General features: G+C 32.0%; 1 protein-coding gene across 34 annotated transcripts in view; it reads right to left on the bottom strand.

Moving 5' to 3' along the window:
* Window positions 1–13,153, bottom strand: part of LOC18096801 (uncharacterized) — a 92,884-nt gene that overhangs the window by 10,668 nt on the left and 69,063 nt on the right. The gene's annotated exons all lie outside the window — the stretch shown is intronic.

Consider the following 13,153-nt stretch of genomic DNA (forward strand, 5'->3'; position numbering starts at 1 on the left):
TGAAGAGAGTTTCCTTGATAGCTTCATTTGAGACATGAGCCAAGAGAAAACTAGAGTGGGATTCATCAAGACAAGGACTACTATAAACAACAGCAGCATCAATAGGAGAAATAGACGATGAAGTTCCAAGAAGGTTTTGATAGTAACGAACAAATTCAGCTCCAACTTCATCTAAAGAGGTAGTAAGAGCCCCATTACTACGCTGGACAGCAGGGATGAAACTTTTCATCTACTTATGACTCATCAAAGCATGTAAAACCCTTGTACCTCTGTCACTTTTCTTAAGAAAGTTACACTTGAGCTTCTAGGCAAAAAACGCTTTCTCAACAGATTTAAGGTTAAAGAGATTCAACTTCATTTAATTAACTCTGTTCAGGAGAGAGATGTCATCTCTAGAATTGTGTAGGAGGCATTGATGATGCTCTAAATCAGCCTCAACTCTAACAACTCTCTCTGAAATGTGACTAAAATGAAGCTTGTTTAAAGTCTTTAGAGGACTCTTTAAAGACTTGAGTTTCCTGCACAAAATAAACATAGGAGTGCTTGCAACTGGGGATTGCCATCCTTCAGAGATTAAACCTGCATAGTCTGGGTGATCAACCCACATATTAATGAACTTGAAGGGGCGCCGACCTGGGGATCTGTTGCTACCAATCTGAATGTGACCTCCTGATTGATCAGAGAAAGCACCTAGAGGGTGAAAATGCACATGGGACGTGAGCTGAAGATTTCACCATAAAGGATTGGCTAGAACATGATCTATTTTAGTCCAAATACTCCCATTGGATCAAGTATAGTGGCAGCCAGTGTAATTCAAATCAGAGATGCCCAAGTTGGAACAGCATGCTCTGAAATCAGAGACTTCATAAGATGAGACAGGGTCACCATTGTGTTTATCTTTCTGGGAGAGAATGGAGTTAAAATCTCCTAAAACAATCCAGGGACCAGCTGGAGCCTAGGACTTAAGGTTGTACCAAAGAGATCTGCGAGCAATAATAGTATTGAAACCATAAACAATACATTTTGCTAATTGGTATATAGGTTACTGTAACTTCTTAGATGTTGTTGGACCATAGCTGTTAAAGAAGCTTTGTAAATAGTAGGATGCAAGTAATTTGTTTAGAGTCCATGCAACCTTTTTAGTTGGTAAATTAATGGTTTCAAGAATTTTCATAGTGATGTCCTAAGGTATTTTGCTAACTGAAACTTGACGATGTGCAGATCTATTATCTTAAAAAACATGATACAAAGTAAAGCTATTACTCCACTATCTCACATATCAAATTAATGCATGTTTTCTCATAAGGAAAAAATCAAAGTCGTCAAAGTTATTGGATGATTCATATGCATACACGTGGTAGAGCGTGGACAATAGAATTAGTAAGTGTTAAAGTGTAATTTGTAATTTTTAGTATTATTAATTTTAGTTTTAATGAGTAAAAATTCTCTTGGTTTTCCCTAGATTGTGAAAGTTCATGTGCTCCTAGATTTCATTAAATTAGTTCTTGTTATATAGTCTTTCTCTATTATGTTCTTGTAACCTGCAGAATAAAACGAATAATAAGAAAATATTTATGGTATTAAGTTGCAGCTTTATTAATTATCATATTCAAATCTTTATCTTCTTTATTTCTACAGTTTGTTTCCAACAGATTTGGTATCAGAGCAGGTTTCTTCTTAATGGCTTCTTCATCAAGTATTTCTACTTTCTCCTATACCGCAACGCAGATTCCTATCTATGATGGAGAGCATTATGAATACTGAAGTTCTCAAATGGAGACTGTCTTCATTTCACAAGATTTATGGACATTAGTTGATGAGGGGTTTAAAGAACCACCCTAGACAGGATCTTCTACTTCTTGGATAGAAAAAAATACAAAGGAATATAAGCAGAATGTGCAAAGAAATGCAACTGCCTTTAGAATAATTTAGCGAGTAAGCAAATCAATTTATCTCAGAATTTTCTCTATTAAAAAGGCAAGAAAAGCATGGGAGATTTTAAAAAATGAATTCTAGGATTCTCATAAAGCTATCTTCATTCGACTACAGAATCTGTGGATAGAGTTTGAAAATCGTACAATGAAGGATATTGAGTTAATTAAAGAATTCTCTTCAAGAACCACTAAAATCATCAATCAAATCAAAAGTTATGGAGACAATGTTTTTTTATAAAAGAGTTGTAGAGAAGATTCTTAGAAGTTTGATACAAAAATTTGAGCATATAGTTGTTGTTATTGAAGAAACAAAAGATCTTTTAAGGCTTACAATTCATGAATTGATGGGATCTCTTGAAGCATATGAACAAAGAGTAAACTAGTATAGCAAGCAACCAATGGAGTAGGCATTTCAGATTAAAGCAAATTTTTCTGATAGGAAGGCAACAAGATTTCATCAAGATCAAAGAGGAGGAAGATCATTTTTTAGAAAAGAAACATATGAAAGAGCAAGTGAAAGTTAGAATTATAGCAAAGACAGAGGTAGAAACAGAGGAAGTGGAAGAATAGACTTTCAGCTAAGAGGAAGCAGCAATTTATATTGCACTATTTACAAAAGAACTAATCATAAAACTTGAGATTATTTCTTTACATGTACCACATGTAAAAATTCCTCACATTCTGACAAAAATTGTTGGCATAAAGAAAAAGGAAGATGGCAGTGGAGAGAACATTGCAGCACACTTTTCAAAGAAAGAAGATAAATTATTCTATTCTTACATGAATGTAGAACACAAAGGAGAAGAAGTTTAGTATCTTGATAGTGGTTATAATCATCATATCACTGGTAATTGCTCAAACTTTGAAACTCTTGATAAAGCTTATTCTTCTCATGTTGAACTTGGTGACAGTAAGAGGATGGAAATCAAAAGAAGAGGTGATGTTACAATCCACTCCAATAAAGGTAATAAAAAAACATATTCATGATGTGTTTTACTCTTTTAGCATTGGTCAGAATATGTTGAGTGTAGGACAAATGATGAGAAAAGGTTATAAGCTGATTTTTTAATGAAGAATAATATGAGATTTATAATAAGAAAACAAATTGGAGAATAACTTGTCAAGATGAGTTCTAATAATGTTTTTCCTCTTAACATGAAATCACTTTATAATGTTGTTATTAGAAGTGAACATGTTAATGAATCTCATCTAATGGCTTGCAACAGTTAAAGCAAAAGAATATGGTTTCTGGTCTTCCTTCCATCCAGAACCAAACTGGAATCTGTGAAGGATGTGTGTATGAAAAAATGCATCATTTTTCATTTACAAAGACAACCTGGAGAACCAATACACCTCTTGAATTAACCCATGCAGATATTTGTGGCCCTATTCGAACTCCATCTATAAGTAACAATAGATATTTCTTACTCTTTATTGATGATTATTCTAGAATGATATGGATTTATTTGCTTGATAAAAAATCAGAAGCATTCTCTATTTTTTTTTTCAATTAAAAACTTTTGTAAAAAAGCAAAGTGGGTGCCAGATGAAGACTCTAAGGATAGATCGTGGAAAAGAGTTTATTTACAAGCTTTTTCTTGATTATTGCAAAAAGAATGGTATTCAAAGGCAACTTATTATTCGGCATACTCCTCAGTAGCATAAAGTTGCAGAAAGGAAGAATAGAATTATTAAAGAAATGGCAAGAAGAATTTTATAAGGGAAAGTACTTCCTAAAAAGTTTTGTGTTGAAGCTATCAATACTGCAGCTTATATTCTCAATAGATCTCCAACAAAGGCAGTCCAAAATCAAACTCTATTTGAAACATGGTATAAGCGAAAGCCTGATGTTAGTCATCTTAAAGTATTTAACAGTATTGCTTATGCTCTTATTCCTTCTCAAAGCAGAGATAAGTTTGATGAGAAAAGGGAAAAACTTATCTTTATTAGCTATAATGATGAATCAAAAGGCTTTCAACTTTTCAATCCTAAAAAGGATCATATACTTTTTTCCAAAGATTTTATTTTTATGAATCTGCAGCTTGGAAATGGGAAGATACAGTCAATCCAGAATCAGCAACACTAGAGTTACTTGAAGCTCTAAAGCAGCCTAATGTTTCCAATTCTTCTTCTCAAAATGGAACTTGTTCAAATTATCACAATGAAGGAAACTCATCAAGTTCTAATGAAGAATCATACTCATAATCTCCTCCAAGGAGATTTCGACCATTAACTGACATATACAACTCTTGTCATGTTGCTTTCTTTTCAGGTGAACCTTGGAATTTTAAAGAAGCAGTAAAAATGAAAGAACAGAGGAAAGCTATGAATGAGGAGATAATAAGTATTGAAAAGAATCAAACATTGAAGTTAGTTGATTTTCCAAAAGAAAACAAGGCAGTGGGTTTAAAATGGGTGTTCAAGATCAAATACAATGAGGATGGCAGTATTCAGAAGCATAAGGCTAGAATTGTTGCTAAAGGCTACTTGCAACAACCTGGAGTTGATTTTACAGAAACCTTTGCGCCTATTGCAAGAATGGAAACTATCATAATAGTTCTTACTTAATCTACACAACTTTAATTACAGGTTTTTCAACTTGACATTAAGTCAGCATTTCTTAATGGAGAATTGTAAGAAGAAGTCTACGTTGAGCAAACCCCAGGATATGAATAAAAAGGGAAAGAAGAAAAAGTTTACAGACTTTGTAAAGCTCTTTATGGATTAAAACATGCACCAAGAGCATGGAACAATAAAATTGATCTCTGTTTTCATCAAAATGAATTTGAAAGAAGTAAATTTGAACCATCACTCTATATGAAGAAAAAAGGAGTAGACTTTCAAATGGTCTATCTTTATGTTGATGATCTAATATATACAAAAACAAGTAAAGATATGGTTGCAAAATTCAAGGATGCTATGATGAAAGAATTCAAAATGTCAGACCTTGGATTGATGAGATATTTTATTGGCATTCAAATGAAGCAATCTCCAGGGAAAAATTTTATTTCTCAAGAAAAGTATGTTGCAAATCTTTTCAAGAAATTCGACTTGTCAAAATGTAAACTAGTAACATCTGCAATACAGCAAATGAGAAGTTACAATAGAATGATGATGCTGCTAAAGCGGATTCAATGATTTTTTTGAAGTCTTGTTGGATCTTTAATTTATCTCACAAATTCAAGACCTAATATATTATTCCCAGTAAGTATTATTTCTAGATTTATGGAGGATCCTAGCCGACTTCATTGTGCAGCAGCAAAAGAATCCTGCGATATCTTTAAGGAACAAAGGATCATGGAATCATGTACAAGAAACAAGAAGATAACAAGTTGATTGGTTATTCTAACAATGACTAGACCGGAAGCTGTGATGATAGGAAGAGTACATCTTGTTATGTATTTTTTTCTAGGAACAAATATAATTTCATAGCATTTAAGGAAGAAAACTTCTATAGTTTTATCTTTTGCAGAGGAAGAATATATTGCTGCAAATGAAGCAATATATCGATCAGTGTGGTTGAGGAGAATTTTTTGATTTACAGTAAGAAGTTCTTGATCTTACTATTATATTATGTGATAACATGTTAGCAATTATAATGACCAAGAATCCATTTTTTCATGCATGATCAAAGCATATAGAGTTAAGGCATGATTTTATCAAAGACATGGTGAGCAAGAAAGAGATGCAACTGGAGTTTATCAATACAAATGATCAACCTGCAAACGTTCTCACAAAAGTTATTCTAGTTGAAAAGTTTCACCAATTCAAGGAGTTTCTGAAGATTACAAATTACGAGGGAGTGTTAAAGTGTAATTTATAATTTTCAGTGTCATTAATTGTTAGCTTTAATGAGTAAAAGATCTCATGGTTTTTCCTAGATTGTGGAAGTTTATGTGCTCTTAGATTTCAATAAATGGAATAATAAGAAAACATTTATGGTATTGAGTTACAGCTCTATCAATTATTGGATTCAAATCTTTTTCTTCTCTGTTTCCAACAGTAAGAACTAAATAAAGATGATCTTGAAAGTAAAAGGTCAATAATATTACAAATAAAAGTAAAGGGGTAAATTAGTAAAAAATCAAGAATAAAAGGACTAAATAAAAGAAGTCTTAATTGAAAACTAACTCAAATAAGAAGTTGTTTATATTCCCTACTTAGTGTTTTAATTTATTTTTAACCTCTTTTCTAGCATATTCTCTAACAAAAATATTTTAGTGAGTAAAATGAAAGGGACAATAAGAATGAGGGACCCAAATATAGTTTAGAAGATTATGAGAAATATTAAAAGGATTTAAAATTTAAATAAAAAAATTAAAAACATTTAAAATTGAAATTCAAAAATAAAGGAATTTAAAGTTTAGAATTAACATTAATGGAATTAAAAAAATTAGAATTGAAATTAAAAAAAATTAGAATTGAAATTAAAAAAAAAATTAAACTCATATTAAAAATGAAAAAAAATAAAATCTAAAAAGATTTTTAAATTCAATTATAGGATTTTTAAATTTAAGGAGGAGCATTATAAATAGACGAGGAGAGAAACAAGAAGAAGAATTTTTTTCATGGAAAGAAATAAAGAAATCAAAAGAGAAAAAATTATGAGAGAAAGTGAAAGAAAAGAAGAAAAAAATAGGACAGAAAAAAAAAATAAGGAGATATAAAAAAAAGAAAAAGACAAAAGACTCTCCTTGTTTACTGAAACCAAACCTTAGCCGCCTACACCATAGCCTCCCATTTTTCTAAGACTGCTGAAATCTGACAACTTAATCATAACCTCAGAACTTGAAATCAATTGTAGTCTTTTTTGGGCCTGTTTGTTTCTGCGTTTCAAAAGCGCTTTTGATAAAATTTGAAAATTTTTTATTTTTTTATTAACTTGAAATTAATATGTTTTTAGTGTTTTCAAATCATTTTGATGTGCTGATGTCAAAAATGATTTTTAAAAAATAAAAAAACATCATTGGCATGCATTTTGGCACGAAAAGCTATTTGAAAAGCAACCGCAACCACACTACCAAACAAACAATCTCTCTTGCCTTCCCACGTTATAACCCAGCCTAACCTCTCCCAACCACACAATCTTTATTTTGATAATGTTTGGAAAAACAGTTAAAATCATATTTTTTAAAAGTTATATAAAATATTATTTAAAATTAAATTTTTTTATGTGTTTAGATTATTTTGATGTGCTAATGTCAAAAAAATTAAAAAATATATTATTTTAATGCATTTTCGAATGAAAATTAAAAAAATATTTTGAACTGCAACCACTATCATACTTTCAAACGCACATTTCCTCGAAACCATAAGCCCACGACCAAAACCATTGTCTCCTCTCACTCGAAATCGAACACAACAGCCTCCTTTATTTCCCTTATTATAACATATACTAAAATGTCTATGACGAACAGTGTACTTTTTTATTTTTACTCAATTTGTTTTTTAATTACATCATTGTAAGCCCAAATTGATGACTAATTTGTCCAATTTTGTTAAAGATTGGAAAAATTAAATGATAGGGCAGTAGAGTGAAAACAATGGAGAAATATAATGGTCAATCTAATATTCTTAGGAAAAGTTCATTTTGGTCCAAAACAATTTTTATTGATTTTTTAATTACATCATTTTCAAGCCTAATTGCATGGAATATGGCTCAAAATTATGGTAAATTTATAAAATTAAAAGTTTAGAGATAAAAAAGTAAAAGGCAAATAAAATTGATGGCTACCCACAAATGTTCGCTACATTTTTTTGGTCTTAAATTTTATTTATTTTTTATTTCTTGGTCTGTGTATGAGAGAGAAACAAAGACTGTTAAAAATAGCATTAGAAAGAGAAAATGTTTGGTTGTCATAATTTTGGCAACCAAAATGATCAAGTTTTATGTCAAGATGATCCATTTGACGAGGAAAGTTTGTTGGTGGTGGTTTTGGATCCTCATATTATCAAAAAAAAAAAATATCCGGCTTTAGGAAAATTTGTGCTATCAATTTGATTTTTCAATTTTTAATTGTTTTCTTACTATTAAAGGGCACATGACGGTTTATTAAGGTTTGTAGGGTTTTCCTTTGATATTTTGAGGTGAAACTTTGTTGAAAATTGGGTTGTTTTAGTTCAAAAATGCAAAACTTATGTGTTATTAGTCACAATAGAAGTTGAGTCATCCATTTTATTTTTATTTTTTTTAAAAAAGTTGGATGACATGTCGTACTCCGCCTTAAAAAAAAAAGAATTAAGGTGCGCTTGAGCCTGGATTTCAGGCCCATAAGAGTCTAGCCTTCTCCTTTTAGACCCTATCATGAACCTGAGCCCCTTCTTCTTCTTCTTTTCACTAAAAAAACATGCTAATTCATTTACTTTGATATGATTTTTCATAATATTATAATTGTTTTTCTGAGTTTTAACAATTTATTTTTTTAATTATTATGTATATGATATGACAATAATAAATTGCTAATGAAAATTTAATTAAAATCATATTTTAAAATTTGATTTTTTTTCATATATTAAAAACAATTCACGGGTTTGTTTGGTCATCTTGAATGTTTTTCTTAAATCAAAATTGAATTATTATTGTCGTTAAGGTTTTTTTTAGATCAACATGCTTGAGCTTCTTCTTTTTTTTTTTGTTATCTATACTTTTTATTTCTTTGATTTTATTGTTTGTGTTAAAATAAAGTTTTGGTTCGATCTGGAACATAGCACAGGGTAGTAATCTAATGCAAGCTAAACAATATAACCATCAAAGCAACAACCCTCCACCAAGCATGACAAGTCCTCCTTCTCTCCCAGGCGTTGTGCCTTGTGCTCCTTCAAAAATAGTGCATGGTATTGATGATTCTATGCAGGATGTGGTTGTTGCTGCAAGATGAGAGCCCCTTAGAGGCAAGAAGCAATATATGACTCGTAGCATGGTTGGTGCTGCTGCAAAAGTTGGTCAGCATGCAAAGACTGATGTTGTTGTTCTATGTGAAGGCAGTGGTTCTGCAAAGGTTCGGCCTATGGCAGGCAATAGGCTTCATGGCAAGCATGAGGGTTCAGTTTCCCCTTCTTCTTCCTTATGACTCCATTTGGATTTTGATGTTATTTTATGTAGTCCTGTTTTGGTTTTACAGCATCTCTGTATGTGGATTTAATACTATTTCAAGGGAGCATGTTCCCTTTGTTACTTAGTGTTTATTGTACATTTGAACTTGCTAGTCTCCAGCTTTGTGCATGTAAGTTTGTTGTGATGTCGTCGTCTATTGGGTCGTTCCCAGCAATGCTCATCCTACTGTGTGATCTATTGCACTGGATAGTTGTGCTTGCCATGGCCTAGGTGGAAGCTTGCTCTGATGTTGAGTGTTGGTAGCTCCTGTTTATTCTAGGTTTTCTGGTTTGCTAGAGTAGCACCCTCTCTGGCTTGTGTTGCTCCTTTTATTTATTGGTCGGATGAACCTCTGTTGGCTTTTGTTGATCTATTATATGTTGTTTTGCTACTATTTATTGCTGCTTGAAAACTTTACAGAAACTTTAAAGAAGAATGCTTGAATACTTTTGTATTTTTGTTGCTTAATATGTGCATGTACAGAGGGTTTAAATAAAGGATAATGCTAACTGTTGTCCTACATATGTGCATGTATATCTGATGAGTTCAAAATTTAAACAGTAGATACAATCTTGTTTGATTTCAAAACTTTGAATATTGGATAGCTAAGCTCCTGCAGATTTGGTGGTTGTTGCAGCATGTTCATTCTCTTTGACTTGTTCTTCTACATTGCTTATGCAGTGCAAGTTCGTCTGCTGCCTTTATGTAACTGCTACTGGTTTTTCCCTGCTGCTAGAGTGGCTGTTGTTGCTGCTATCTGCGGCCTCTTCTTGTAGATAGTTGGAACTCTATAGTGCTTGTTTGCAGGCTATTTCCTGCTGCTGGGTTTTTGGTTTGCTAGAGTTGGGCTCCCCTCCTCTGGCTGTGTGTTTTTGTTGTTCGCCATGGATGATTGCTTTTTAGTGGAGAAGCCTTATTGTTGTCTGCTGGCATGCATCCAGTTGTGGCCATGTGGTAACGTTTGTGCTGCTGAATTGTTTTACTGCTTTCTACAGCCCTGTCTATGTACTTGATTCTTAGGCTATGTAATATTTTGCCTAAGGGAGCCTGTTCTCCTAGTCTCTATATGTACATGCCTGTATATTTAGATTTGTTGGTTTCTAGCTTAACTTAGTTTCGTTTTGATCTATAAAATTTCCATTTGATAAAAAAAAAAGAGTCCTCCTTCTCTCACTCTCACTAACAGACCCAAATTCCTTCCCCAAATCCAATCGATAATCGACCCAAAGACAAGCCAGAAATAGTTCCTAAATTCCTTCCCAAAATCCAACCAATATGCACGTGGAGTACATGTTCTAACATCCTAAGTGCTTGACAACACACCAGTGAAAGATTCCCACATGCCAACATTTTGGTATATTGTTTTCAACAATTTCTAGTCCATGATAGAGGTTCTTAAAGGTTTTTTTTTTATCCTTAACAATTTTTTCTTGTGTAAGAATGATTTATTTTTATGTATAGGCTGTTTAATTTTTGCAAATGTGCTTGATTCGTGTGTATGGATTTGTATGGACTATTTAGCTGGATTGTTTAATTTTCATGGATATGCTTGATTTTTGTGTATGGATGTGTTTAAATTTTTGTGTGAATGCGTTTTATGTATGGATGTGAGCTTTAATTCAAGAAAAAAAAACTATGCTTAACAAATTTTCTAAAAAAAAAAAGAACAATATGAATATTTTCGCATGAGTATTTTTTTATATAAAAAAAATTGTTTCTTGTTTTTTTAATTGTTTGTTAAAAATAAATAAATAAAAGATTTCTTGATTTTCTATGTTCATTTTTTGTATATACTTTCTTTCAAAAATTAAATATGATTGAGGTGCTATATTTTCAAAGTAAATTGTTTTTCTATTATGAATTTGGATATGAGTTTAAGGATAGCTTGAAAATACTCTATTGATTTACTACTCCATTATATAGTAAACCACTATCCTACTAACAGATTCAACAACATTTATATATATATATATATATATATATATATATATATATATATATATATATATATATTGTTCTAGTCTTTGTTTGCAAATGTGCTTCTTTTTCTTTCTTTTCATCAATATTGGAGAATCTTTTTAGAAACATCCAGGTGTTAGGATATATTAACTTGTTCGTTGTGAGTAGGTTTGGGATGAATCAATGTGATCCCATCAAAACTCATTGAGAATGAGTGATGACTTTCGGTCTCATTGAAACTACCCAAAAAATGAGTCAAAGCCCAACTAGATATTCATCATCCTCTCGGGTCTAACGCTCGCATTCTAAAAATGAAGATTGAGTCTTGTTGCCTGTTCCAAATTCTAAATCATTGTCTTAGGTTTTAGTCGCCCTTTACCATATATGTGTGTGAGAGAGAGACAACACTTTTTATATATATATAAAAAAAGTGTATATATAACATGTAAATATTGGTGTAGTCTTTGTTTGCAAATATGCTTCTTTTTCTTTCCTTTCACCAATGTTTGAGAATGCTTGTTTAGAAATATCTAGGTGTTAGGATATATTAACTTGTTTATTGTGAGTAGGTTTGGGATGAATCAATGTGATCCTAACAAGGTTTATTGATGGCGAATGATGGCCTTCGGTCTCATTTTGAAACTACCCAATGAAAATGAGTCAAAGTCCAACTAAACATTCATTATCCTTTTAGGTCGTACACCTACATTCTAAAATAAAGAATTAAGCTTTGTTGTCGGTTCCAATCCCAAATCACTACTTTAGGTTTTAGTTGTCATTTACCATATATATATATATATATATAGAAACATAAAAGGTACTTTTATCATAAAATGCAAACGTGAAGCATTATATAAGTGTTTTGTATGCTGAAAATCAAGTAGCCATGGATTTATGAAGTAAACTTATGTTTTGTATGATTCAACACGTTATCTTTGTTGGAATAAAGATCAAATCTGACTTATTAAGGTATAACTGATCTTGTGGTGTCATTCGATTCAATTCCAATAGTATTGGTGTCTTGGGACAGGTTTCTATTGTGTCACACTTCTCAAATTTGATTTTCATCTTTTTTAAGGAAGTATCATTTTTATTAGGGTTACTTGAACACGTAATAAAGAGAGATTTGCATCAATACTTTTATCATAAAATCCAAACATGAAGTAGTTTATCTTTAAGATGTCTTGGGGTAATTTTTATTTTTATTTTTATATATATAATTAGTTTTTATCTAATAATCTCTGAATGACTAGTTAGAGTTTTTAATTATCATAAAATTAGATGGCATTTCCTTTTATTATTTTTTCCTTTAACTCACCTAAATGTCCCATGCCACACTTCACAACAGTGAAAATCAACAGAGTGACTTGTTTAAGCTAGTAATGCATCATATTGACCAATGATTCACACAATATACACAACAATATATATAGCATACAATATCAAGCAGCCATTAAATTAGATACACTGATAGACATTATTTCCAGTTTCACTCCAAATGCATAGCTAACGAAAAGAAAAGAAAAGAACATTGGCCATATCGATATATGTAGATGATAGATAGATAGTCAATGCCAGAGAGCTAAAGCTTTTGGTCAACTAGGACCGATGATGCTACAATCTTTAAGCTGCTCCTGTCATTTGTGTGCAAGTGTGATCCAACACTACTGTTGCTTGCACTCAGGAGGGTGCTCTTTCTGAATTTGTGCCCCTCCAATCTTCTGCAATTAATAAAACCAAATCAGATTTTCTCGGAACTTTATACACAGAACAACAGATAGCATAAAAAACTAAAATAATGAAATATCAGCTGCAACTTGCCTTGTGTCCATCGGATGACTGAAAGAATATTGCAAAAAAAGAAACAGTGGAAGAATATGTTAGCATCTTCAAAAATATGGAAGTCTAATTTATCAAATTGATGCACTTTACCTTCTTCCAGACCTGTTTTTCTTCCTCTTCCTCCTCATCCTCGTCTTCAACATCCTTCTTTAGACCCCATTTTCTTTCCTTTTCCTCATCCCCGTCCTCATCATTGTCCTCTTTGATGTCCTTCTTCACACCTTGTTTTCTTTTCTCTTCTTGCTCAGCCTCCTTGTCGCTTGCATTGTCCTCCTCATCCCCGTCATCATACTCGTCATCTTCAGCCTCATCATCATCATCCTTC

Source organism: Populus trichocarpa, chromosome 3 (genome assembly GCF_000002775.5).
Source record: "Populus trichocarpa isolate Nisqually-1 chromosome 3, P.trichocarpa_v4.1, whole genome shotgun sequence".
In the NCBI taxonomy this organism is placed as follows: Eukaryota; Viridiplantae; Streptophyta; class Magnoliopsida; order Malpighiales; family Salicaceae; genus Populus; species Populus trichocarpa.